This window comes from Mesoplodon densirostris, chromosome X, assembly GCF_025265405.1.
Source record: "Mesoplodon densirostris isolate mMesDen1 chromosome X, mMesDen1 primary haplotype, whole genome shotgun sequence".
Lineage (NCBI taxonomy): Eukaryota > Metazoa > Chordata > Mammalia > Artiodactyla > Ziphiidae > Mesoplodon > Mesoplodon densirostris.
The window spans coordinates 93,348,137-93,373,402 of NC_082681.1; the positions used below are offsets into that span (position 1 = coordinate 93,348,137).

The 25,266-nt window shown below is 41.1% G+C and overlaps 1 protein-coding gene across 5 annotated transcripts in view; it reads left to right on the forward strand.

Annotated features, from left to right (window-relative positions):
• Window positions 1-25,266, forward strand: part of SHROOM4 (shroom family member 4) — a 214,901-nt gene that overhangs the window by 72,514 nt on the left and 117,121 nt on the right. Inside the window, exons 2-3 of one of the 5 annotated variants that reach the window (XM_060087195.1) lie at window positions 2,553-2,685; window positions 3,818-3,902. The exons of 3 other annotated variants lie outside the window; for them this stretch is intronic. The gene's annotated coding sequence lies outside the window, so the exon portion shown is untranslated. The remainder of the gene's footprint in view (window positions 1-2,552; window positions 2,686-3,817; window positions 3,903-25,266) is intronic. One more of the 5 variants, XM_060087196.1, reaches the window with a different exon arrangement.

Sequence of the window (25,266 nt, forward strand, 5' to 3'; positions counted from 1 at the left end):
AGAGACTTTTTCCTACTGTATGTTCTTGTCTCCTTTGTCATAACTTAATTGCCCATTTAAGTGTGGGTTCATTTCTGGGCTCTATTCAGTTCCAGTGATCTATCTCTTTGTTTTTGTGCCAGTACCATACTGTTTTGATTACTGTAGCTCTGTAATATAGTTTGAAATCAGGGAGTGTGATACCTCCTGTTTGCTTCTTCTTTCTTAAGATTGTTTTGGCTATTAGGGGTCTTTTGTGTTTACGTACAAAGTTTAGAATTACTTGTTCTAGGTCTGTGAGAAATGCCATTGGTATTTTGATAGGGAATGCATTGAGTCTGTAGATTGCCTTGGGTAGTATGGTCATTTGAACAATACTAATTCTTCCAATCCATGAGCATGGTATATCTTTCCATGTATTTGTGTCATCTTAAATCTCTTTCCTCAGTGCCTTGTCATTTTCTGAATATAGGTCTTTTACCTCCTTAGTTGGATTTACTCCTAGGTATTTTATTCTTCTGGATGCAATTATGAATGGGGTTGTTTTCTTAATTTCTATTTCTGCTAGTTTATGTTAGTGTATAGAAAAGCAGCAGAGTCCTGGGTATTAATTTTTTATCCTGCAACTTTACCCAATTCATTAATGAGTTCTAGTCGTTTTTTGGTGGTATCTTTACAATTTTCTATGTATAGTATCATGTCATCTGCAAACAGTGACAATTTTACTTCTTCCTTTCCAATTTGGATCCTTTTTATTACTTTTTCTTGTCTGATTGCTATGGCTATAACTTCCAATACTATATTGAATAAAAGCAGCAAGCGTGGGCATCCTTATCTTGTTCCTGATCTTAGAGGAAGTGCTTTCACCTTTTCACCATCGAGTATGATGTTAGCTGTGGGCTTGTCATATATGACCTTTAGTATGTTGAGGTATGTTTCTTCTATACCTACTTTCTTGAGAGTTTTTATCATCAATGGATGTTGGATTTTGTCAAAAGAATGTTCTGCATTTACTGAGATGATCATATGATTTTTACTCTTCAATTTGTTAATGAGGTGTTTCATATTGATTGATTTGCAGATATTGCAGAAATTGACAAGCTGAATATTCATTCATGCATTCATATCCATTTAATGTTAATTCCAAAATACATATTGAATTGCACGTACCCTGTCTAGCCAAAATAATCTTGAAAAAGAAGAACAAAGTTGGAGGACTCACACCTCTTAAATTCAAACTTAGTACAAAGCTACAGTAATGAAGACAATGTGGTACTGGCATAAGGAAAGACATATATAGATAAATGGAATAGAATTGAGTGTCCAGCAATAAAATCATACATCTATGGTCAATTACCATATGATCCAGCAATTCTACTCTTAGATATCTACCCAAAAGAAATGGAAACATCTGTCTACACAAAAACCTGTACATGAATATTCTTAGCAGCATCATTCCTCATAGTCAAAATGCAGAAATGCCCCAAATGTCCATTAATGGTGACTGGATAAACAAACTATTATACATCCATATAATGGCATACTATTTGGCAATAAAAAGAATTGATAGCACTGATACATGCCACAATATGGATGGAACTTCAAAAACATGCTAAGTGAAAGAAACCAGGCACAAAAGACCATACATTTTATCATTCCATTTATAAGAAAGGCAAGTCTATAGAGACACAAAGTGATTAGTGGTTGCCTAGGACCGTGGGTAGGAACATGGACTGACTGAATATGAGCTCAGTTTCTTTCTTGGGGGTATGAACATGTTCTAAAATTAGATGTGGTGGTGATGGTTGCATAACTCTATAAATGTACTAAAAACCTTTGAAATATACTTAAAATGGATGGATTTTATGGTATGATAATTTTATGGTATATAAATTGTATCTCAACAAAGCTATTCATTAAAAATTATAAATAATTGTTCCCCTAAATGCTACACATTGTCTGAAGACTTCAGCTGTACTTTCTCATTATATCTTAAGGGAAATGATAGAAAGGGAGTGAGATGGAAAATAAAATAAAATCTGTTCCACTAGTCTTTTTTTATATTGAAGTATAGTTGATTTACAATGTTGTGTTAGTTTCAGGTGTACAGCAAAGTGATTCATATATATATATATATGTATATATATATACATATATGTATATATATGTGTATATATATATTCTATGTATATGTATATATATTCTTTTTCAGATTCTTTTCCCTTATAGGTTATTACAAAATACTGAGTATAGTCCTCAGTGCTATACAGTAGGTCCTTGTTAGTTATCTATTTTCCACTAGTCTTTTTTATACAATTGGAATTTCAAGAATATAGTTGTCCATGAGTAGGAATCTACTGTTCTGAGACTGGGAGAGACATACACATGACCTGGCTTCTCATCTAGGCTCCATTTCAGAATTGTACAGTTATATATAGAGGGAAGCCTGGGAGGTTTTTGTAAGATCCTCCAGTTCTTGGGGAGCATGGGCTTCTGAGGAGTGCATTGTTGGCTGCCTTTACCTGTAAAGTGCTTTTGGTTCATTTTAGTGCTCTAATTTCCATGGTTAACAGGGAGAGCCCACACCTTGCGGGCTGTGCTGGTGCTATACAGCTGCTGATGACCAGAGCAAAATCAATCTGAGTGCTGATTGCAGAGGAGCCAAGAGCTTCAACTAGCCTGCATGTCAGGGGCCATGTCCCTTAGGTAGGCTTTTGCCTGACTTCTATACACTTGCCCTAGCTGAAACCCCACTGCCACCCCTCCACAGCCACATTCTCTGGCCTTCTCTGAACATTGCTGTGAGCCCCCACACTGGATTTCCTTCCCTCCTCTGGACTTTTCCAGAAACATCTTTTCTGCATTGCTGCAAAATTTCATTTTCTCTCACCCTCTGCTATTACTTAACTCAAGGACAGAGGAAATAGTTGCAGTCCAGAAACACACATAATAAAAAAAGAAGAAAAAGAAGGAAAGAGAAGAAGCCCCAAACCCATCCCAAATCTTTAAGAAAACAATCCCATAGGGTTTGGTTTTGAATTGCCATGCAATGTGGGGAACGTGAAACATGTGTTCATCAGGGCCCTTTCTGCTTGGAGCCTACCTGACTTCTCTCCTCCCTCCCCAGACTGCTGGGCTAGGCTAGGCTCAGGGGAGCTACAAAGCCGCCAGCTTAGAAGATGGAGACAAATGGCAAGGCCCCAAAGGACAAAACAAGACTTGTTACTAGTTTTGAGGCCAAAGCAACACACGCAGTGTTTAAGAGCTGTGGGGGTAGATGCTGCGAAGCCTGGAATCCAAGCTTTGAAGTTAGACTGAGGCTGACTTGCAATGACTCTTCTGGAGGCAGCATTTTATAAGCTGGGCCTCCATTTGTTTCACCACCCTGACTCTCGCCTTGACTGTTACCACACATTCCCGACTTGGTCTCCCTGCAGCCAGTCAGTGCCTCTTCCAAACTGTCTGCCCACATGGCTGCCTTGGTGCTCTTTCTAAAACAGAGGTATGATCTCTACTCCCTCTCTTCTAGTATTTTTCATCTCCTGCGAGAGAAAACCACATTCCTTAACATGATAGATGAGACCCCTTATAAACTGGCCTCAACTGCTCTAGCCTCATGTTTCATCACCTGTACTCACTCTCAAGTAACCCCACAAAACTATTTACCATTTTCCCGAATGTGCTTTTTTCTTTCCTTCATCAGCCCCTTTGCATCTGCTATTCCTTCAGCCAGGAATGAATACCGTTTTCCTCTTTTTCTCCATTAGACGATGTCTCACTCATCATTTAAGACCAAGTGCTCACTGGGAGTGGTTTTCAGCTTTTTTCTTGTTGCCAGAGCTCACTGAATATACCTGAGGAAGGCAGAGTGGTGCAATGGAAAGAACCCAGAATATGCAGTCAGCCAGACTGTGTGATGACAGGTAAATGACTTAATTTCTCTCTGAGCTTCAGTTTCCATACCTGTAAAATCGGAATGTGAATCCCAACAGTACAAAGTAGTTGATGTTTATAAGTTCCAAGCACAGTACCTGATACATGGTAGGTACTTGGGCAATGTTACACATTATAAAAGAGATAGAAAAATTATTCCTTCATCCTCAGTTGGGACTCTATGGAGGCATTTCCCTCCAGGCAAACTAGTGGGTGATGTTCTCTGGGACCTGCTTTACCTAGTTGTCTTCTTGAGGTTCACCTGCCTTTGGCCACCCTCATATCTAAAGGGTGTTTTGCAAGTATCCTGCCCTCTTGGGAGCAGCCATCAGCTGCCTTCCCATTCATGTCCCTTAGAAATCTAAATGGGCAGGTATGAGAGGGGAGGGTAACATTTTAGTGCCTCTTTCTTCTCTTCCTCATGCCCTGCTCTTGTCCTCAAGCCTCAAAGGGATTATCAAGCAGTCACTCCACGTTGGCCTCGTTCTTTCCTGCAACCTGCTCCCTAGGCTTTTTTCCGCAATTGGGATTTCAGAAATGAAATTGTCCATGAATAGGAATCTACTGTTCTCCGGTTGAGATGGACATACACGAGCTCATTTCTCATCTGGACTCTATTTCAGAAATGTACACAAGATGTCAAAAATATACCACTTGGAACCAGAGCAATATTTATTTTTTAAAAAATTAGAGGGAAAAAAGTTGCCTTGCTTCAATTCCTACTGGAATGTACAATAACTATGTGCTGATGCTGCACTTTGAAGGCATTGATTTAGTTATCCTCAGGGTCACTGGATGAGTGGTGCATGGATACACACACACACACACACACACACACACATATTCAGAGTGCTTTGTTGTGAACTGGGAATTTCAGGCATTACAATGCCAGTGTAAGGCTCTATTGGATCCAGCTATTCATTAACAATGCTTTATTAAGTGTTCCCTTGTGTGCCAAGCCTTGTGCTAGACAGGGAGAAAAAAAAGAAGCCAGGGAACCAGAAGTCACAGATGGAGAAATCAGAACACAATAGGAGAGAATAAAGAAAGCACTAAGGCAATAATACAAACTAAATATTAAAGGAGAAGGGGTTGAGGTTACTGAACTGGTGTCCCAGAGCAGATTTCCTGGAGGGGATGGTAAGACTTGAGCAGGGCCGTGGAGGATAGGGTTGGAGACTCTGAGTCATTCACAGTACTCTCTTAGCAATGTGCATTAGAATTAGTATTTGTTTGCAGGACGTGAGAACAAGAATGATCAGGAATTATTCTGAAGGAAGCCTCCACATGGAAGGTTGAGAGAAACAGGAGACAGAGGCAGAAGAACAAAACAGAAACAAGTGGTACCACTGACCCATCACGCATGACCTTCTTTCCAAACCTCAGTTTCCCTATCTATACATTGGAACTAAATAATAGCAGTCCTACCCACCTCCCAGGACCATTGTTAAGAAAACAAATGAGATAATTGTGTTACTAGGCTTGGAAAATTAGAGAGGACGATCCATAACATAGGTTGGTATCATGAAGGTAGATGTTTATACTGCAGCCACTCTCCTGCAGCTGGGAATAGGATGACCTCAGTATTTAAATGAAGTTTTCTTGGCAGGCCTCTTACTTGCCATAATTATAGCCTGCCAGCCACTGGTTGAGTGTGTATACTTAAACAGGACCTGTCACACAAGTGTACACGTGTATGTATTTGTGTATATATGTGTTTGTATGTATAAGCTTGCACTGGGCTAGGATATTGGAGGCATGACAGCAAAGAGACTGGAGAACTCTTAGGAACAAAGGTGGTATATAGAGATGGGGATTTGTGCAAACGTCTTTGAGCATGCTTACAGAAATACATGACCTGTTGCCACTGCAGTAAGCCCTGCTATCTATCTTCCTTGGTGTATTGCAAAGCGTTTCTACTTGTCTCCCTGGCTGCGTGCTGCCCCAATTCAGTCCAGCCTCCATACTGCTGCTAAAGTGCCCTTTCCAACCCACATGGAATTCCTGGGCTCCTGGTTGCCCACAAGGTAACATACATGTTCCTTCACATGACATTGAAGCAGGGCACAGATATAGTCACACCTCTTGTTGAAATTGTGGAATATTTTAATACCAGCTGCTCCTCTTTGTCCTCTCAAGACCCCTCCTTCTGCCCTGTTCCCCACTCCTGGACCCACTTTTAACCTCTGCAAGACCCAGAAACTAAAGGGATAGTGCCCAGCACAGCAGGGAGCCTGGAGGACACTGTTTTGTGTGTTGATCTGCATCTGTTCTGCTTGGTCAGTGCTCCTGATGTTCTGGTTTTTAAATATTTTGAGGATTATCTCTGCATTCATGGTTCATCTCATCCCAGATCACCTTTCTGGCCTCATCTCTCACAAGTTCTCCCCACAGATGGCAATAACACTGAAGTCCTCATATTCCATGTCTGGATTGATACACCTGTCTCTCTAACTATATTGGAAATTTCTTGCAGGCAGAGACAGTGACTCTGTCATGTAGTCCCATAGCCCAGCTCAGAACCCAGAACATAGTAGACACTCAATACATGCTTGTTTCTTAACATAGAGAATGCTGGTAGATGGAACTCTTCTGTTTGTAATCCTCTAAACTACTCCAGGGTCCAGACCTGAAGCTGATGCAAGGCACTTTCCTGGTCTTACTACATACATCCTGAATGTTATTCACATTTCCAATATCCTTGAGTTGGAGGGAAAGAGCAAATACTATTTCCATTCTCTTACTGCGAAATGGAAATATTTCAAGAGTGTGTCTCAACCACACAATGAATGCTTAATAGAATTGAGACATACAGTCATGTCTCTGGAACTTTCCCTTACCCACAGTGCTGTAAAGCCCTTTGGGATTTGGGGGTGAAAACTGCTGTCCTAATGTGAGTAATTGTAGACCACTGACTTCTGGTGAGATGCTGGCTTGCAGTCTCTCTAAGGGGGGCCTGAGGCCTATCTGTCGGAAGTGATGTAAATGTCTTGCCCCTTCTCCTCCAGCACTGCCAGGAAAGACACCAGTTTGTGGGGTTGGGGTGGAGAATATATTACATCTCTCTTGATTTCGTTGCCAGCTTCTGCTTCATTAACATGGCTTCATAACTGGTGGTCCCTTGAGCAAGAAGCTAACTTTTGTTTCAGGAAGCTCTCTTACAACCTATCTTCCCCACCGCCACAAGAATAGTCCACTGTAGCCAGCCAAGCTGTAAGGACTGTAGAGAAGACCAGGCTGGGAGAATGGCTGGGCCCCATCTTCAAAGAACTTAGTCAACAAGCCTCATCCATCAGGTATGACTTAGGCTGCAAGTAACTGAAACTGACTGTAACTAGAAATTATCTCACATAACAGGAAGTCCAGGGAAAGAGTAGGCTTCAAGATGGGTTGATTCAGCTGATCATAATGACTGTCAACATGTACCAGGGTTACCTTGTTCTTATCCAGCAGGAGAGAGAAGAATCTAATAACTAGGAAGTCCAGGAAGCCAAGTTGGTGTCCAACATTCTCAGTTCCATCTTTATAGATAGTAGAGAAACATGGGCAGTGTAGAGCGGTAGGGTAGATTCAGAGTACCCACTGAGTTCACATTAGCTGTGTGGCCTTGCACAAGTCCATTAACTGCTGTGAGGCAGTTCCCTTACATGTCAAATGACAATTGTTATATCTGATTTGGTTCCTAACAAGCTCATGGTGGGGATCATGTGACATAATGCGAAAGCATTTGGTAAGCCAAATAAAGTACCATATATCTTTTTTTAACATCTTTATTGGAGTATAATTGCTTTACAATTGTGTGTTAGTTTCTGCTGTATAACAAAGTGAATCAGTTATACATACACATATACCCCCATATCTCCTCCCTCTTGTGTCTCCCTCCCACCCTCCCTATCCCACCCCTCTAGGTGGTCACAAAGCACCGAGCTGATCTCCCTGTGCTATGCGGCTGCTTCCCACTAGCTATCTATTCTATGTTTGGTAGTGTATATATGTCCATGCCACTCTCTCACTTCGTCCCAGCTTGCCCTTCCCCTTCCCCATGTCCTCAAGTCCATTCTCTACATCTGCATCTTTATACCTGTCCTGCCCCTAGGTTCTTCAGAACCATTTTTTTTAGATGCCACATATATGTGTTAGCATACGGTATTTGTTTTTCTCTTTCTGATTTACTTCACTCTGTATGACAGTACCATGTATCTTTAAGCCCTTTAAAAATTACTTTTATCAGAGAAGATATACATAGAACACCTACTGTGTATAAGGTACTGTTAGATTACAAGGTTAAAATAAAACTCAGTTAATACCCTCAAGTTCCCCCAAACTGTCCAACAAACATCTACTAAGCACCCATAGGTGCTGGGGAAACAGATATGAGAAAGACCTAGTCTCTGTCTTCAGGGAGTTCCCAGTAGAGCAGAGAAGACAGACCCATGAACAGACAACTTCAGTACAATGTGGTAAGTGCATGGAACAGTAGAGGTGAGTGTAGAGAGCTCTGGGAGTACATAGGAGTTACTAACCTATCCAGGCTACACAGGGAAGGGATAGGAGTAGTGTTGGGAGCTTATAAAGCAATAAGAAGATAAGGAGAGAACCATCTGGCATAGACAACTATATAACAATGTCCCCAAACAGCCTTCTTACTTTATACTTGAGGAGCAAACTAAAGAGTAGAGCCTGTAGAAAACAATGGAGTGACGAATTCTTTCCTCCCTCGTCTCCATATGTTGTGGTTAACCCACCACATATGCTCCCTAGAGGTTCCAGTCCACATCTACAGTCTGAAACCTAAGCATCTCCATGCATAATGGGGCCTCAAAAAATGTCATGGAACACTGACTCTTATTGACAGAACAGTATCCTCCTAAGTCACTTCATGATCTGCTATAGCATATCCTCTGGGGGTTGCTGAAGATTGGACCTCTAATAACTGGTTGGGGCATGTGTATCAGCTTTTTCAGAAAAGATTATTTGGCTGAAGAGCCTCACATATCCTATCATTAAAAGTTACAATTCTCTATCCTATGTTGCTGTCTTAACATACCTTAATCTAAAACTGTATTCATAGAGGGTTTATATACATTTTTAAAACAACAAAATATTCTTTAAATATAAGGCAATCTTTTAGTATTTTTCACGTGCTGTTTTCATCAACCTTATCAGTTCCCTGAACCTGCTGGTTGTGCTGTGGAGAGAGGGTATATAAGGCCTGTGGAATCTAATCCTTGTCTTTCTGTGTCTGACTTATTACACTTAGTATGGTCATCTATAGGTCCATCCATGTTGCCGCAAATGACATTATTTCATTCTTTTTTATGAGAAAGACAAATGTCATATACTGCTTATATGTGGAATGTAAAAAAATGATACAAAGGAACTTACTTCCAAAACAGAAACAGACTCACAGACAGAAAACAAACTTATGGTTACCAAAGGGGAAAGGTGGGGAGGGATAAATTAGGAGTATGGGATTAAGAGGTACACACTACTATATATAAAATAGATAAACAACAAAGACCTACTGTATAGTACAGGGAACTATATTCAATATCGTGTAATAACCTATAATGGAAAAGTATCTGAAAAAGAAGTGTATATATATATATATATATATATATATATGAATCGCTTTGCTGTACACCCGAAACTAACACAACATTGTACATCAACTATACTTCAATAAAAATAAAAGTTAAAAAAAGAATCTAATCCTTGAACCAGACTTCAGGGTTAGATGTTGAGTCTCAGTGACAAAGCCTTACATGTCACCACTTTCTTGTGTAGAGATATTTGCTGCCCAAGGCTTTTGCCTCCTAAAACGCCTTAGTTAGAGCCTGATTGGATTTGACCACTAGAAAGTCTGCTGCACTTTTGGTGCATGGTTTCCTGTGCTCCAGAGAGCTCTGCTGTTCACAGGCTCATAAAGCACCCTCCTGGACAGCTTCTCAGGCCCAGGTTTCTGCTCCTTGGCCAGCTCTGTGCTTTATTACCTCCTGAGGTACTTACCCACTTGCCTGTTCTCAAGTTACTTCCCCAGGCCCACAGTTTGACAGTGCTTTCCTAGGGGACACAGCCAGCCTCCCTGTTGCTCCAAACCAGCTGGAGGACTCACAAAAGCCAGAAGCAACCACTTGCATGGGCCTGGCCTTGAAAATAGAACACCTCACCTTTCTCACACCAATTAGTGAAGTTATTATTCTCCCTACTGAACAGATAAGAAGGCAAGTTTCAGAGAGGTGAAGTGACTTGCCCGAGCTCAAACCTTTACTAAATGGCAGAGCCAGGATTTGAACTCATGCCTAACACACAGTAGAGTCTCAGCTCATGCATACTGTTTATGGAATGAATAAATGAATGAACAGTCTTTTAGACAGCTATATCCAGGAGCAATTTTTGGGCCTGTTGGTATGTGTTTCTGACATTTTATAACTGAATTTTTCAAACATACAGAACAATTGAAAGAATTTTACATTGAACATTCAAATACCCATCATTTAGATTCTATTATTAATGTTATACTGTTATATTTATTTGATCACATATCTGTTCGTTTATTGATTCCCTCTTTGCATCCATCAATCCCTGTTATTTTCTGATGCACTTCAAAGTAAATTGAAGACATCAGTACAGGTCTCTATAAACATTTCAGCATGCATATCATATATCCTTGTTCATAGTTCTTTCTTTTTTTTGAATTTTATTTATTTTTTATACAGCAGGTTCTTATTAGTTATCCATTTTATACATATTAGTGTATATATGTCAATCCCAATCTCCCAATTCATCACGCCACCACCCCCCTCCACCGCCACTTACCCCCCTTGGTGTCCATACGTTTGTTCTCTACATCTATGTCTCTATTTCTACCCTGCAAACTGGTTCAACTGTACCATTTTTCTAGGTTCCACATATATGCGTTAATATACGATATTTGTTTTTCTCTTTCTGACTTACTTCACTCTGTATGACAGACTCTAGATCCATCCACGTCTATACAAATGACCCAATTTCGTTCCTTTTTATGGCTGACTAATATTCCATTGTATATATGTACCACATCTTCTTTATTCATTCGTCTGTCGATGGGCATTTAGGTTGTTTCCGTGACCTGGCTATTGTACATAGTGCTGCAATGAACATTGGGGTGCATGTGTCTTTTTGAATTATGGTTTTCTCTGGATATATGCCCAGTAGTGGGATTGCTGGGTCATATGGTAATTCTATTTTTAGTTCTTTAAGGAACCTCCATACTGTTCTCCATAGTGCCAGTATCAATTTACATTCCCAGCAACAGTGCAAGAGGGTTCCCTTTTCTCCACAACCTCTCCAGCATTTGCCCTTTGTAGATTTTCTGGTGATGCCCATTCTAACTGGTGTGAGGTGATACCTCATTGTAGTTTTGATTTGCATTTTTCTAATAATTAGTGATGTTGAGCAGGTTTTCATGTGCCTCTTGGCCATCTGTATGTCTTCTTTGGAGAAAAGTCTGTTTAGGTCTTCTGCCCATTTTTGGATTGGGTTGTTTGTTTTTTTAATATTGAGCTGCATGAGCTGTTTATATATTTTGGACATTAATCCTTTGTCCATTGATTCGTTTGCTAATATTTCTCCCATTTTGAGGGTTGTCTTTTCATCTTGTTTGTAGTTTCCTTTGCTTTGTAAAACTTTTAAGTTTCATTAGGTCCCATTTGTTTATTTTCGTTTTTATTTCCATTACTCTAGGAGGTGGGTCAAAAAGGATCTTGCTGTGATGTATGTCATAGACTGTTCTGCCTATATTTTCCTCTAAGAGTCATACAGTGTCTGGCCTTATATTTAGGTCCTTAATCTATTTTGAGTTTATTTTTGTGTATGGTGTTAGGGAGTGTTCTCATTTCATTATTTTACATGTAGCTGTCCAGTTTTCCCAGCACCACTTATTGAAGAGACTGTGTTTTCTCCATTGTATATCCTTGCCTCCTTTGTCATAGATTAGTCGACCATAGATGCGTGCGTTTATCTCTGGGCTTTCTATCCTGTTCCATTGATCTTTGTTTCTGTTTTTGTGCCAGTACCGTATTGTCTTGATTACTGTAGCTTTGTAGTATAGTCTGAAGTCAGGGAGTCTGATTCTTCCAGCTCTGTTTCTTTCCCTTAAGACTGCTTTGGCTATTCAGGGGCTTTTGTGTCTCCATACAAATTTTAAGATTTTTTGTTCTAGTTCTGTAAAAAATGCCATTGGTAATTTGATAGGAACTGCATTGAATCTGTAGATTGCTTTGGGTAGTAGAGTCATTTTCACAATGTTGATTCTTCCAATCCAAGAACATAGTATATTTCTCCATCTGTTTGTATCATCTTTAATTTCTTTCATCAGTGTCTTATAATTTTCTGCATACAGGTCTTTTGTCTCCCTAAGTGGGTTTATTCCTAGGTGTTTTATTCTTTTTGTTGCAGTGGTAAACGGGAGTGTTTCCTTAATTTCTCTTTCAGATTTTTCATCATTAGTGTATAGGAATGCAAGAGATTTCTGTGCATTAATTTTGCATCCTGCAACTTTACCTAATTCATTGCTTAGCTCTAGTAGTTTTCTGGTGGCACTTTTAGGATTCTCTATGTATAGTATCATGTCATCTGCAAACAGTGACAGTTTTACTTCATGTTTTCCAATTTAGATTCCTTTTATTTCTTTTTCTTTGCTGATTGCCGTGGCTAGAACTTCCAAAACTATGTTGAATAATAGTGGCGACAGTGGACATCCTTGTGTTGTTCCTGATCTTAGAGGAAATTTTTTCAGTTTTTCACCATTGAGAATGACGGTTGCTGTGGGTTTGTTGTATATGGCCTTTATTTTGTTGAGGTACGTTCCCTCTATGCCCACTTTCTGGAGAGTTTTTATCATAAGTGGTGTTGAATTTTGTCAAAAGATTTTTCTACATCTCCTGAGATGATCATATGGTTTATCTTCTTCAGTTTGTTAATATGGTGTATCACATTGATTGATTTGCACATATTGAAGAATCCTTACATCCCTAGGATAAATCCCACTTGATCATGATGTATGATCCTTTTACTGCATTGTTGGATTCTGGTTGCTAGTATTTTGTTGAGGATTTTTGCATGTATGTTCATCAGTGATATTGGTCTCTAATTTTCTTTTTTTGTAGTATCCTTGGTTTGGTATCAGGGTGATGGTGGCCTCATAGAATGAGTTTGGGAATGTTCCTTCCTCTGCAATTTTTTTGGAAGAGTTTGAGAAGGATGGGTGTTAGTTCTTCTCTAAATGTTTGATAGAATTCACCTGTGAAGCCGTCTGGTCCTGGACTTTTGTTTGTTGGTAGATTTTTAATCACAGTTTCAAATTCATTACTTGTGATTGGTCTGTTTGTATTTTCTATTTCTTCCTGGTTCCGTCTTGGAAGGTTATACCTTTCTTAAGAATTTGTCCATTTCTTCTAGGTTGTCCATTTTATTGGCATAGGGTTGCTTGTAGTAGTCTCTTAGGATGCTTTGTATTTCTGAGGTGTCTGTTGTAACTTCTCCTTTTTTATTTCTAAATTTATTGATTTGAGTCATCTCCATCTTTTTCTTGATGAGTCTGGCTAATGGTTTATCCATTTTGTTTATCTTCTCAAAGAACCAGCTTTTAGTTTTATTGATCTTTGCTATTGTTTTCCTTGTTTCTATTACATTTATTTCTGCTCTGATCTTTATGATTTCTTTCCTTCTACTAACTTTGGGTTTTGTTTGTTCTTCTTTCTGTAGGTCCTTTAGGTGTAAGGTTAGATTCTTTATTTGAGATTTTTCTTGTTTCTTGAGGTAGGCTCGTATTGCTATACACTTCCGTCTTAGCACTGCTTTTGCTGCATCCCAGAGGTTTTGGATCGTCGTGTTTTCATTGTCATTTGTCTCTAGGTACTTTATGATTTCATCTTTGATTTCTTCAGTGATCTCTTGGTTATTTACTAACATATTGTTTAGCCTCCATGTATTTGTGTTTTTTATGTTTTTTCCCCTGTAATTGATTTCTAATCTCATAGCATTGTGGTCAGAAAAGATGCTTGATATGATTTCAATTTTCTTAAAATTACTGAGGCTTGATTTGTGACCCAGGATGTGATCTATCCTGGAGAATGCTCTGTGTGCAGTTGAGAAGAAAGTGTAATCTGTTTTTGGATGGAATGTCCTGTAAATATCAATGAAATCTCTCTGGTCTGTTGTGTCATTTAAAGCTTGTGTTTCCTTATTAATTTTCTGTTTGGATGATCTGTCCATTGGTGTACGTGAGGTGTTTAAGTCCACCACTATCACTGTGTTACTGTCGATTTCCTCTTTTATAGCTGTTAGCATTTGCCTTCTGTATTGAGGTGCTTCTATGTTGGGTGCATATATATTTATAATTGTTATATCTTCTTCTTGGATTGATCCCTTGATGATTATGTAGTGTCCTTACTTGTGTCTTGTAACATTCTTTATTTTAAAGTCTATTTTATCTGATATGAGTATTGCTACTCCAGCTTTCTTTTGATATCCATTTGGATGGAATATCTTTTTCCATCCCATCAATTTCAGTCTAGGTCTGAAGTGGGTCTCTTGTAGACAGCATATATATGGATCTTGTTTTTGTATCCATTCAGCAAGCCTGTGTCTTTTTTTTTTTTCAAAGATGTTGGAGGTAGGAGTTTATTAATTAATTTATTTATTTTTGCTGTGTTGGGTCTTCATTTCTGTGCGAGGGCTTTCCCTAGTTGTGGCAAGCGGGGGCCACTCTTCATTGCGGTGCGCGGGCCTCTCACTGTCGCGGCCTCTCTTGTTGCGGAGCACAGGCTCCAGACGCGCAGGCTCAGTAGTTGTGGCTCACGGACCTAGTTGCTCTGTGGCATGTGGGATCCTCCCAGACCAGGGCTCGAACCCGTGTCCCCTGCATTAGCAGGCAGATTCTCAACCACTGCGCCACGAGGGAAGCCCCGCCTGTGTCTTTTGGTTGGAGCATTTAATCCATTCATGTTTAAGGTAATTATTGATATGTATGGTCCTATTACCATTTTCTTAATTGTTATAGGTTTGTTTTTGTAGGTCCTTTTCTTCTCTTGTGTTTCCACCTAGAGAAGTTCCTTTACCATTTGTTGTAGAGCTGGTTTGGTGGTGCTGAATTCTCTTAACTTTTGCTTGTCTGTAAAGGTTTTAATTTCTCCATCAAATCTGAATGAGATACTTGCTGGGTAGTGTAATTGTAGGTTGTAGGTTCTTCCCTTTCGTCACTTTAAATATATCATGCCACTCCCTTCTGGCTTGTAGAGTTTCTGCTGAGAAATCAGCTCTTAACCTTATGGAAGTTCTCTTGTATGTTATTTGTCATTTTTCCCTTGTTTCTTTCAACAATTTTTCTTTGTCTCTAATTTTTGTCAATTTGATTACTATATGTCTTGGCATGTTTCTCCTTGGGTTTATCCTGCCTGGGGCTCTCTTCACTCCCTGGACTTGGGTGGATATTTCCTTTCCCATGATAGGGAAGTTTTCGACTATAATCTCTTCAAATATTTTCTTGTGTCCTTTCTCTCGCTCTGCTCCTTCTGGGACTCCTATCATGCAAATGTTGTTGTGTTCAATTTTGTCCCAGAGGTCTCTTAGGCTGTCTTCATTTCTTTTCATTCTTTTTTCTTTATTCTTGTCTGCAGCAGTCAGTTCCACCATTCTGTCTTCCAGGTCACTTATCCGTTCTTCTGCCTCAGTTATTCTGCTATTGATTCCTTCTAGTTTGTTTTTCATTTCAGTTATTGTATTGTTCATCTCTGTTTGTGTGTTCTTTAATTCTTCTAGGTGTTTGTTCTTTAATTCTTCTAGGTCTTTGTTAAACATTTCTTGCATCTTCTCGATCTTTGCCTCTGTTCTTTTTCCAAGGCCCTGCATCATCTTCACTATCATTATTCTGAATTCTTTTTCTGGAAGGTTGCCTATCTCCACTTCATTTAGTTGTTTTTCTGGGGTTATATCTTGTTCTTGCATCTGGTACATAGCCCTCTGCCTTTTCATGTTTTCTGTCTTTCTGTGAATTAGGTTTTTGTTCCACAGGCTGCAGGACTATAGTTCTTCTTGCTTCTGCTGTCTGCCCTCTGGTGGATGAGGCTATCTGATAGGCTTGTGCATGTTTCCTGATGGGTGGGACTGGTGGTGGGTAGAGTTGCGTGTTGCTCTGGTGAGCAGAGCTCAGTAAAACTTTAATCTGCTTGTCTGCTGATGGGTGTTCCTGTGTTCCCTCCCTGTTGGTTTTTTGGCCTGAGGTGACCCAACACTGGAGCCTACCTGGCTCTTTGGTGGGGTTAATGGCGGACTCTGGGAGGACTCATGCCAAGGAGCGTTTCCCAGAATTTCTGCTGCCAGTGTCCTTGTCCTCACGGTGAGCCACAGCCACCCCTGCCTCTGCAGGAGACTCTCCAACACTAGCAGGAAAGTCTGTTTCAGTCTCCTATGGGGTCACTGCTCCTTCCCCTGGGTCCTGATGCACACACTGCTTTGTGTGTGGCCTCCAAGAGTGGAGTCTCTGTTTCCCTCAGTCCTGTCCAAGTCCTGCAATCAAATCCCACTAGCCTTCAAAGCCTGATTCTCTAGGAATTCCTCCTCCTGTTGCTGGACCCCCAGGTTGGGAAGCCTGATGTGGGGCTCAGAACCTTCACTCCAGTGGTGGACTTCTGTGGTATAAGCGTTCTCCAGTTTGTGAGTCACCCACCCACCAGTTATGGGATTTGATTTTACTGTGATTGCGCCCCTCCTACCATCTCATTTTGGCTTCTCCTTTGTTTTTGGATGTGGGGTATCTTTTTTGGTGAGTTCCAGTGTCTTCCTGTCAATGATTGTTCAGCAGTTAGTTGTGAATCCGGTGCTCTCCCAAGAGGGAGTTAGCACACGTCCTTCTACTCTGCTATCTTGAACCAATCTTCTCTTTTTTTTCTTTTGAGGTAACATTTACATACAGTGAGATATACAAATCTCCAGTGTACCATTGGGTGAGTTTTGACACACTTTGCACCTGTGTATCCCAAACCCCTATCAATATATAGAATGTTATCAACACAGAAATTTTCTTCACATATGTTGCTTTTAACTGTGCTGTACAGCTTCCTTAACTGAACCAGCAACTCCACTGAAAGGCAGACGTCAATGATTCTAACTGGGAGGATGTGTTGAGATTGCTTTTCCTTCATTGACTGATGCTTTGGGAGTGAACCAGGTGGCACTTAACAGGATTTGGTCCTCAGGTCCCTTCACTTTGATAAATTTCACCTAGAAGCACTTCTTCTCCTTTCAGGCAAACATTTGTGAAAGGTTGCCCGTTGATTATGGCAATTAACTTTATCAGTTTAAACTGAAGTGAAACAATGACTAATTTGTTTTATTTTATTGTAATTTAATGTCAGTAATGTATAAGGGCCTGCTCTTTTCAGCAGGGAATCTTTCGTCTGTGTTTTTTTTAAAGTAAAAGTAATGCTGCTAACGATAAAACGTTCCCGGCTTGGACGTCAAAGTGAACTCTAGTCAGTTCGTTGAAACTCAGATCAGGGCTAAGAGTTGAAATATACATAGAACACCCAAAGGAGTGTGTGTGCCTGAGTAGGATCTAAATGAGAAACCCAAAGGTCCTTTGCCCTATTTGCAAGAGGGCTATTGGAACAGATAAGCAGGGTTACCTCCTTGAAACCCAGGCTTCGAGTAATTTGGTATGTAGTAAGAGTCAGGCTATTCCATGATCTGGGGATTTTGAAAGGCATTTAGGCTGAACTGGCAGAGATATTGATGGGCCTGCCAAACATGCCTGTGGCTTTGGTCCTTTTGGTTAATGGTACTGTTGCTGGTGGGCAATGGGATCATCACCACTAGGACTTCTGATCCAGGAATTTTCACAATTTAGAGTTTATCAGAATCACCCTGAGGGATTGAATCACAAATGGCTGGGGCCCACCCTCAGAGTTCATGATTCAGTACACCTACGGTGGGTTCGGAAAATTGGCATTTTTAACAAGCTCCCAGGAGACCCTGGTGCTGCTGGTTCAGGGATCACACTTTGAGGACCACTGCTTGAATGAATGAATGAGTGAATAGGATCTCTTGTACAAGACTGCATTTTTCCCCTCTATAACCTTATGGTATTGTTTATAGTTGGACACAATAAATAGGAACAGGCACACCCTACACTACACTACCGTAGAGGGTGTGCCTGTTCCTACTAAGTTTTAGAGTTGGCAGGGGATACTGGAGAAGACATACACACTACTTCTTTCTGCAACCTCCACAGCAGGGGTTTCAGTTTGTACTGGGCTTATTATGACCCTGGCTTCTTCATGCTCCTAACTGATCTTGCTGCAGACAAGGAAAGAACCCAGGCCTTAAACCACATGGCACAGTTTTCACTCCCTCCTGTGTTGGGACCCTTAGAAAGAGATAATATGTGGCTATGGAGACCATACGTACCAGATTTCCTAGGACAGCTCTGATTTCACATATTCTATCCTCTTGTCCCCATAAATATAATTGGCAGACCATGTCCCGCTTTGGGTTCAAAAAATATTGTTCCCATATGCATGGCTTAGGTGTCCTGGGGAGCCAAAAGCAAGTCTTCCCCTTCTTTCCTGAGATTGTGGCGGCCAGGGCATAAAGCTTGGCTCATAGAAAGGGCTAAAGAATTGGGGTAAATCTAAACATCTGAGATCGGCAACAAGCTGCTTGTTGCTCCTTTTTTGACAAGCGTCTCTCAGTGATCCCTGTTACAGATCCTTGAATGTTATGAATATGAGATTCTGAGTGCTGAGAGGGACTGAATTGGACCTCTGGCTGCCTCTCTCTCCTCCTTCCCCCGCCCTCTGGAAGGACCACACAGAAATAGCCCAGACAGAAGAGCCACTCCAAAGAAGGAAATTCCACATCCCTCATTGACCAACCACTCAGTCTAATATTTACCTACTTTCTCTGGCAGGAAGTTCTTCCTTCTTGCTAACATCAGTCCCTCTCATTGTGATTTCAGTTTCTCTTCCCTTGTTCTGCTTTCAATCAAAATTGAGAACAGCTGGTCCTCACCCTCTACATTCTTTATGGCTTAAAAGTCATTAAACCATCCTTCCTGGGCCCAGGTTTAACCATCCTTGGAGCTCCTTTATCCTTCCTGCGTGTATCTGACTTGCCAACCGTTTAATCATCTTTGCCATGGGGAAGCAGCTTAGGCAGTTTGGACCAACAGTGCAGCAAAGCCTAAAGCTTTATGACTTGTGCTAATGGCCGTGCTAAATGTTTAGTAGAGACTATTTTCGAGCACACAATTGTGAACAATTTAAAGTGGACTGTACATGGAACCCATTTCCTCTCCCAGCTCCCCCAACGGGGCCTCCCCTTAGCAGCTGAAATGAGTTAGTGGCAATCAGCACAGAGTAGGAATCCTGTGGTTTCTGCCATTCCCTCCTGCTGGTTCTATGGCAGCTAGTCTCTTAAAATAAGCTTTCTCCTTAGTATGGCCAGTAAATGTGACTTTGGAATCAGTTGGGCAAAGGGTCTAGGAATCACATTAGCCAAAGAGCAGGAGGTGCTAGTGCCGAAGCTCCACGTGAGGTTTAGGAGAGGCTCGGGGGGCAGAGGTGAATAGGGATCTGTGAGAGAGATTGGATCTGGAATGTTTGCTATCTACCAGATGATTGCACCTCAGAGTTGGACTTGCCTTTTTTTGCAAGTTTGTGGAGGACTTGTCTGGCCTCTGTTTGTGTACTTGGCCTTTGCCCACTGCACCAACTCTGTGAAAGTGATGCCAGATCTGTGGCAGAATCCCAGCCTCAGGGCCAGTTTGGTTCTTAAAGAGAGGAGGATAACTTGCCACATGAAACGACTCTCTTTGTCAGGGGGGTTACATGCCTTCGGTGGGATGCATTACTGAGCTGTTCATGTGCTGTTTTAGGTCACACTGTAGGGTGGGTTCAGGGCCTCTGCTGATCAGAATGAAATAGATCTAGCTGATGGCGCTGCACAGGAAAAGCATAGGGCCAACTGATACGTGTCCTGTTCTCATCTTCTCACTCTTGGCCCCTCCTTTTTAATAAAACCTTAAAAGCTCTCCTTTTCATAAATGCTAGCCAGGCAGTTTGTCTCAGCAAAGCTATAGGAGCAGTTAATATACCCAGCCATAAAGAAGGAAGAGAAAGTGACAGAGAAAAAAAAAAAGAAGTTGGCATTTGTATGAGGGTGTCATTGAAGGCTTCATCACAGATACACTAAAGAATTAGGAACAGAAATTGTCTTGGGGTGGGGGTGGAGAGAACAGCTTGATTGAAGCATTAGCTGCCTTGGCGCCAAGCCAAGGCAAATTGCCAGAGAACCATTAAACTCTTTGTAATTCCATATAATTCACAGCAGCCACAGGTAATCTGAATCAGACCTGACAAAACTTCCCTATCACTTATTATCCATTAGTGCTGAATGCATACTACAGATATTTAAACATTTTAAAAGTCATATCATGATGGCCATATTTTCTAAAACCCAAATCAGGAATCCTGGCTTCACAAAGGATTTTTTTCAGACTTGTGAATATGTTTATATGAAAAACCTCACAAAAGTATAAACACTAAATCACACTTAGTTAAACACTGAACAAATGGCCTTTAAGGAGGGAACTATAGTCACATGAAATTGGGTCAGGGCTAACTTACATTCAAACATTGGTGAGGGTCCCATACACACACCTTTTTAGGGGTCTGAGGGAATTGGTTAACTAAGCACTAAATCAAATTAGAATTTGGTTTATGCCCATCGTCTGGATTTGCTCTTAAAATTTCCAGGGATGGTAGACTGAAAGAGCCTGTTGTAATTTCTGTACACAGGAAGGTAGAGTAGATGTTACTTTGAATTCCCAGATGCTGGGAGCAGTTAAATCTCTCAGTGTTCACGTCTGTTTGTGAGGGCTTGTGTGTGTTTTAAATTAACTTCCTAAGGCCGGGAATGTTACAAACTAAGCAGAATCATATATGGATACAAGGTATTGTTGCCATGCACCTAAATTTACTTAAAAGTTTCATTCCTCCCACCAAATTAAGAGTCTAGCATTCACCTCTGGGCGCTCACCAAGAAGAGGAGATGGTACTGATGAAGCTATTGCAGGACAGGAATAAAGATGTAGACATAGAGAATGGACTTGAGGGCACGGGGTGGGGGGGGGAAGCTGGGGAGAAGTGAGAGTAGCATCGACATATATCCACTACCGAATGTAAAATAGTTAGCTAGTGGGAAGCAGTGGCATAGAACAGGGAGATCAGCTCGGTGCTTTGCAATGACCCAGAGGGGTGGGATAGGGAGGATGGGAGGGAGGCTCAAGAGGGAGGGGATATAGGGACATACGTGTACATATAGCTGATTCACTTTGTTATACAGCAGAAACTAACACAACATTGTAAAGCAAGTAAACTCCAATAAAGATCTATTTAAAAAAGAAAAAGAGGAGATGTTTAGCTCAAAGGATAATAATTCTGAGCCAATAATAGCAATGCTTTTTAAAAGGCTTGGAAACCTAAAGTGCCTCTTTAACCAGAACTCTTTGCATTTCTAGTTAAGGATCATGACTAGCAATATACCCATGGAGAACAAAACTGCTTTGTCACAACCTTGCAGAAGAAAATATCTGAAGCCTAACAGATTCTCTATCTTGGGCAAGTCACGTAACATCCCTGAATCTCAGTTACATGATCGGAAAAGTGAAAATAATGTTACTTGTCCAGAATTAGGCAAATGAGTGGGGTGATATCCTGAGGTCCCTTCTAATTCTAATTTCAACAGAGTTATTGAGCAAATACTATGTACTCAATACAGACGTTTGTTTTCCTAGGTCCAGTGATAGAACTGTAAAAAGACATTGTCTATCTCTCTCACTATAATGCAAGTATTCTGACAGAAAGTCAACACATATAGGAATAAATAAAATAATGCAAAATGATCAATTCTGTGAAAATAAAACAAGGTAACGTGATGGAGAATGATGGGGATTGGGGTGGGGGAAACAAAGAAGGAATCTACTTGATATTGGTGGTCAGGAAAGGCCTCTCTGAGGAGGTGGCATTTGAGCTGATAACTGAATGATGAAAGGAGCTACATAAAGATCTAAAAAAGAATGTTCTCAACCGAGAGAACAGCAAGTGCAAAGGTCCTGAGGTGAGGATTGGCCTGACCTCTCTGAAGAACAGAAAGTTTGGTATGACTGCAGTACATGTAGGAAATGAGACCAGAAAGGCAGACATAGCCAGATTGTGTAGGGCTTCTAATCTGCTGCTATTTACACTGTAAGAATCATTCCTTGGTCTCTCTGATTCAATTAGTAAACATAAGTGCCAGATGTTAATGATAGGGCTGCTTGATATTTACCCACAAAGAAACCCAGGAAGAGGCACTGGTGGAGGGGGGTGGATGTGGGGGTTAAAACAGAGAATGAAAGCTCAAATTCTTGGGGGAGAGAGAGGTGGGGATGAAAGAGTGAGTGTGTACACAAGGGAAATGGTTAGAGAGGGCTGGAGAAAGTTTGGAGGGAGGAGGAAAAGCACCAGAGCGACCTTGGCTATGAGAAACACCCTCAGTGCCTAGGTTTGTGGAGTCCACTGTCAGAAGGGTCAACCATTATAGGGGAAGGGGCAGGGCTCTGCCTTTGTGTTTAAAATCTTAAGTGGGGGAGTGAGTATGGCAGGAGGCAAAAGTTTGGTTCTTTCTTTTCATCGAGCCTTAACCTGAAAAGCAAGCCTGCTAATCAGGAGAAAGGCTTCTGTACTGCTTTACCCTTATTGATTCCTCAGACCTTGAGCTCAAATGCCCATCATTTCCTCCTTATTTTCTGCCCCAGCAAATCCCGGCATTGCAAAGGGAAATGCGCTCTGATGTAAGAGTCCCTATCCAACACTAACACGCGAACAATTGAGTACATTTTCTCTCCCTTTAGGTTTTTTCATTTGTGGAAACTCAGTTTTGTTTTCTGTTATTGACGCATCTCACTGAGCGGAAAAGAGATGGTATGTCACTTCTCAGCCACCACGTGAACAGGACAGTAGCTTGGAACACAACAGTATGATGGCTTACTTGTTCCCAGATTTGCAGCACTATGTGAAAGCAGCGGCAAGTGTGCCGGTTTAATTTAACATTGGATCTGTCCTAGGGTCAGTAAGGAATGGTATTGTTATTCCCTTTGCAACATGTATATATACCTTGGTAGGTTATTTCTGTGGGAGTTGTTTGCTTTGGTAGCAGTTATGCAGAAGGGTGAGAGGAAATTAAATGCCTCTTTTCCCCCCATCTTTATCTAATACTGTTCCAAGGGCTAAGTGAAGACCAAAGATTCAAATCACTGCTGGGTGAAGGGGACCTGGGCAGAGGCAAACAATGTTCTGGGAGCAGAATGCAGGGGCCCAGCTGTGGGCAATAGGAAGCAAGCCCCCCACCGGCACCCCCGCTGCAACCCCTTGGTCCACGTTGGCAGAGGGCACACGGGTGCCTAGGAAGCTGGACAAGTGGGTTCCAGGCGGTAGAGCTGGCCTAGTGGTTTCCAGAGGCAGCCTTTTGTCCCTTCCCGGAAGGGTGTTAGTCCTTTGGTCTTTTTCTAGTCAGAAATGACTAATGTGGGGTACGTGCACTCTTTAGAAATTGTCTTTAGCTTTTTGCATAATGGGTTATAAATAAATGGCTTCAGGGAACCAGAAATGAGTTATTGAGTGAACTTGGCTATGGGATGGTTCAGATTCCAGATAGTTAATCACATTCTCTTGGGCTGGAAGGCTGTATCTAACCCATTCACATTCAGCTAGAAAGTTAAAAAGATACTTTTGATCAACTTGAAGAATAGTTTTTACATCAAAAATAGGTTGGTACTAGAGAAAGAAAGATTATATTAATCCAAGAAGAATAATTTCCATCTCTGTGTAGTAATCTGGTGATAAAAGTAACACCCACTTGTATTTTTAATTTGGGCATTTCTTACAAGCATTCATGCACAGTTCATAAATGCCAATAAGTTAATGTGTCCTATTTACAGTGTTTTTCTATTAGGTGGTATATAAAAGACTGTTTTGTCTTTTCAGCCCCCTGGGCTCAGCCACTAGATCTGCATACTATACTCTCTTAATGCTGGGTGGCATCATGGACTTTCTGGTTTGTTTTAGACTTATGTTTTAACCCTATACAGGGGAGCTTATATCATGGTTGTATACAGTGAACTCTTGCTGGTAACTGCTTCTAGAAGTCAGGAGCAAAGTCCTTAACATGCTACCATATCCTTTTGTCAAGTTTCTTCCACCCCGGTCCTCCCTGAACTCCCTCTACCACATCAGCTTTGCAAGGTTCTTTGCTCACTTGTACCACTGAAATTCATAGCTTATTAGACAGCTAAGGAGCATAGGTAATCCAGTAGTACGCAGTAATGATACCTGAAGAAGAGATTGTTGCCTCTGTGACAATGGCCTGACCTAAAGTTCTGCTTCTCAGAGTGGGTAGCAGGAACCCTAGGGACCATGACAAAGAGAGGTATCTGGGAGAGACAGGAGGAACAGAAGTGGATGGCTCCAAGATTAGATGAGGGATTGATTCCGGTTTTATGATATGTCAAGATAGAAACTGGCTGGTGATTTAAAAAAAACACTTTTCATCTTTACCAGTTGGCAGGTAAGGAAAACAAAATGTGTGTCTTCATTTTCATTTCCTACGGAAATCATCCACCTTATTGGAAGGGTGGGTGTGGGAAGAAGAGCAGATGAATACTGTCTCAAAGCCCAGAGGAACAATGGGCAAATTCATAAATTATAGGCCTATTGTAAAGACTTACCCTTTAAGTGAGATGTTTTTGCCTTGATTAAAGCTATGAGTATGTGAAGATAGTGCCCAATCCTTGGGCCCTACCTCAGAAATATAATCTGTATATCTGTATAGTGTAGAGTTCTTAATTTTTAAAATTCTTTCTTAAATTAAGGAATAAGTTTTATGTATATATATTTTATACATATATATATATATAAAACACATATCTCAGTGAATTTTTTTGTTGTTGTTGTTGTTTTTTGCGGTACGCGGGACTCTCACTGTTGTGGCCTCTCCCGCTGCGGAGCACAGGCTCCGGACGCGCAGGCCCAGTGGCCATGGCTCACGGGCCCAGCCGCTCCGCGGCATGTGGGATCTTCCTGGACCGGGGCACGAACCCGTGTTCCCTGCATCGGCGGGTGGACTCTCAACCACTGCGCCACCAGGGAAGCCCTCAGTGAATTTTTAGATGTGTATATTTCCATGTAATCAGTTCCCAGATTAACATGTAAAACATTTCCAGCACCCCTGAAAGTTATGCTCATGTGCCTTCACAGTCAGTACACCCTTTCAAGG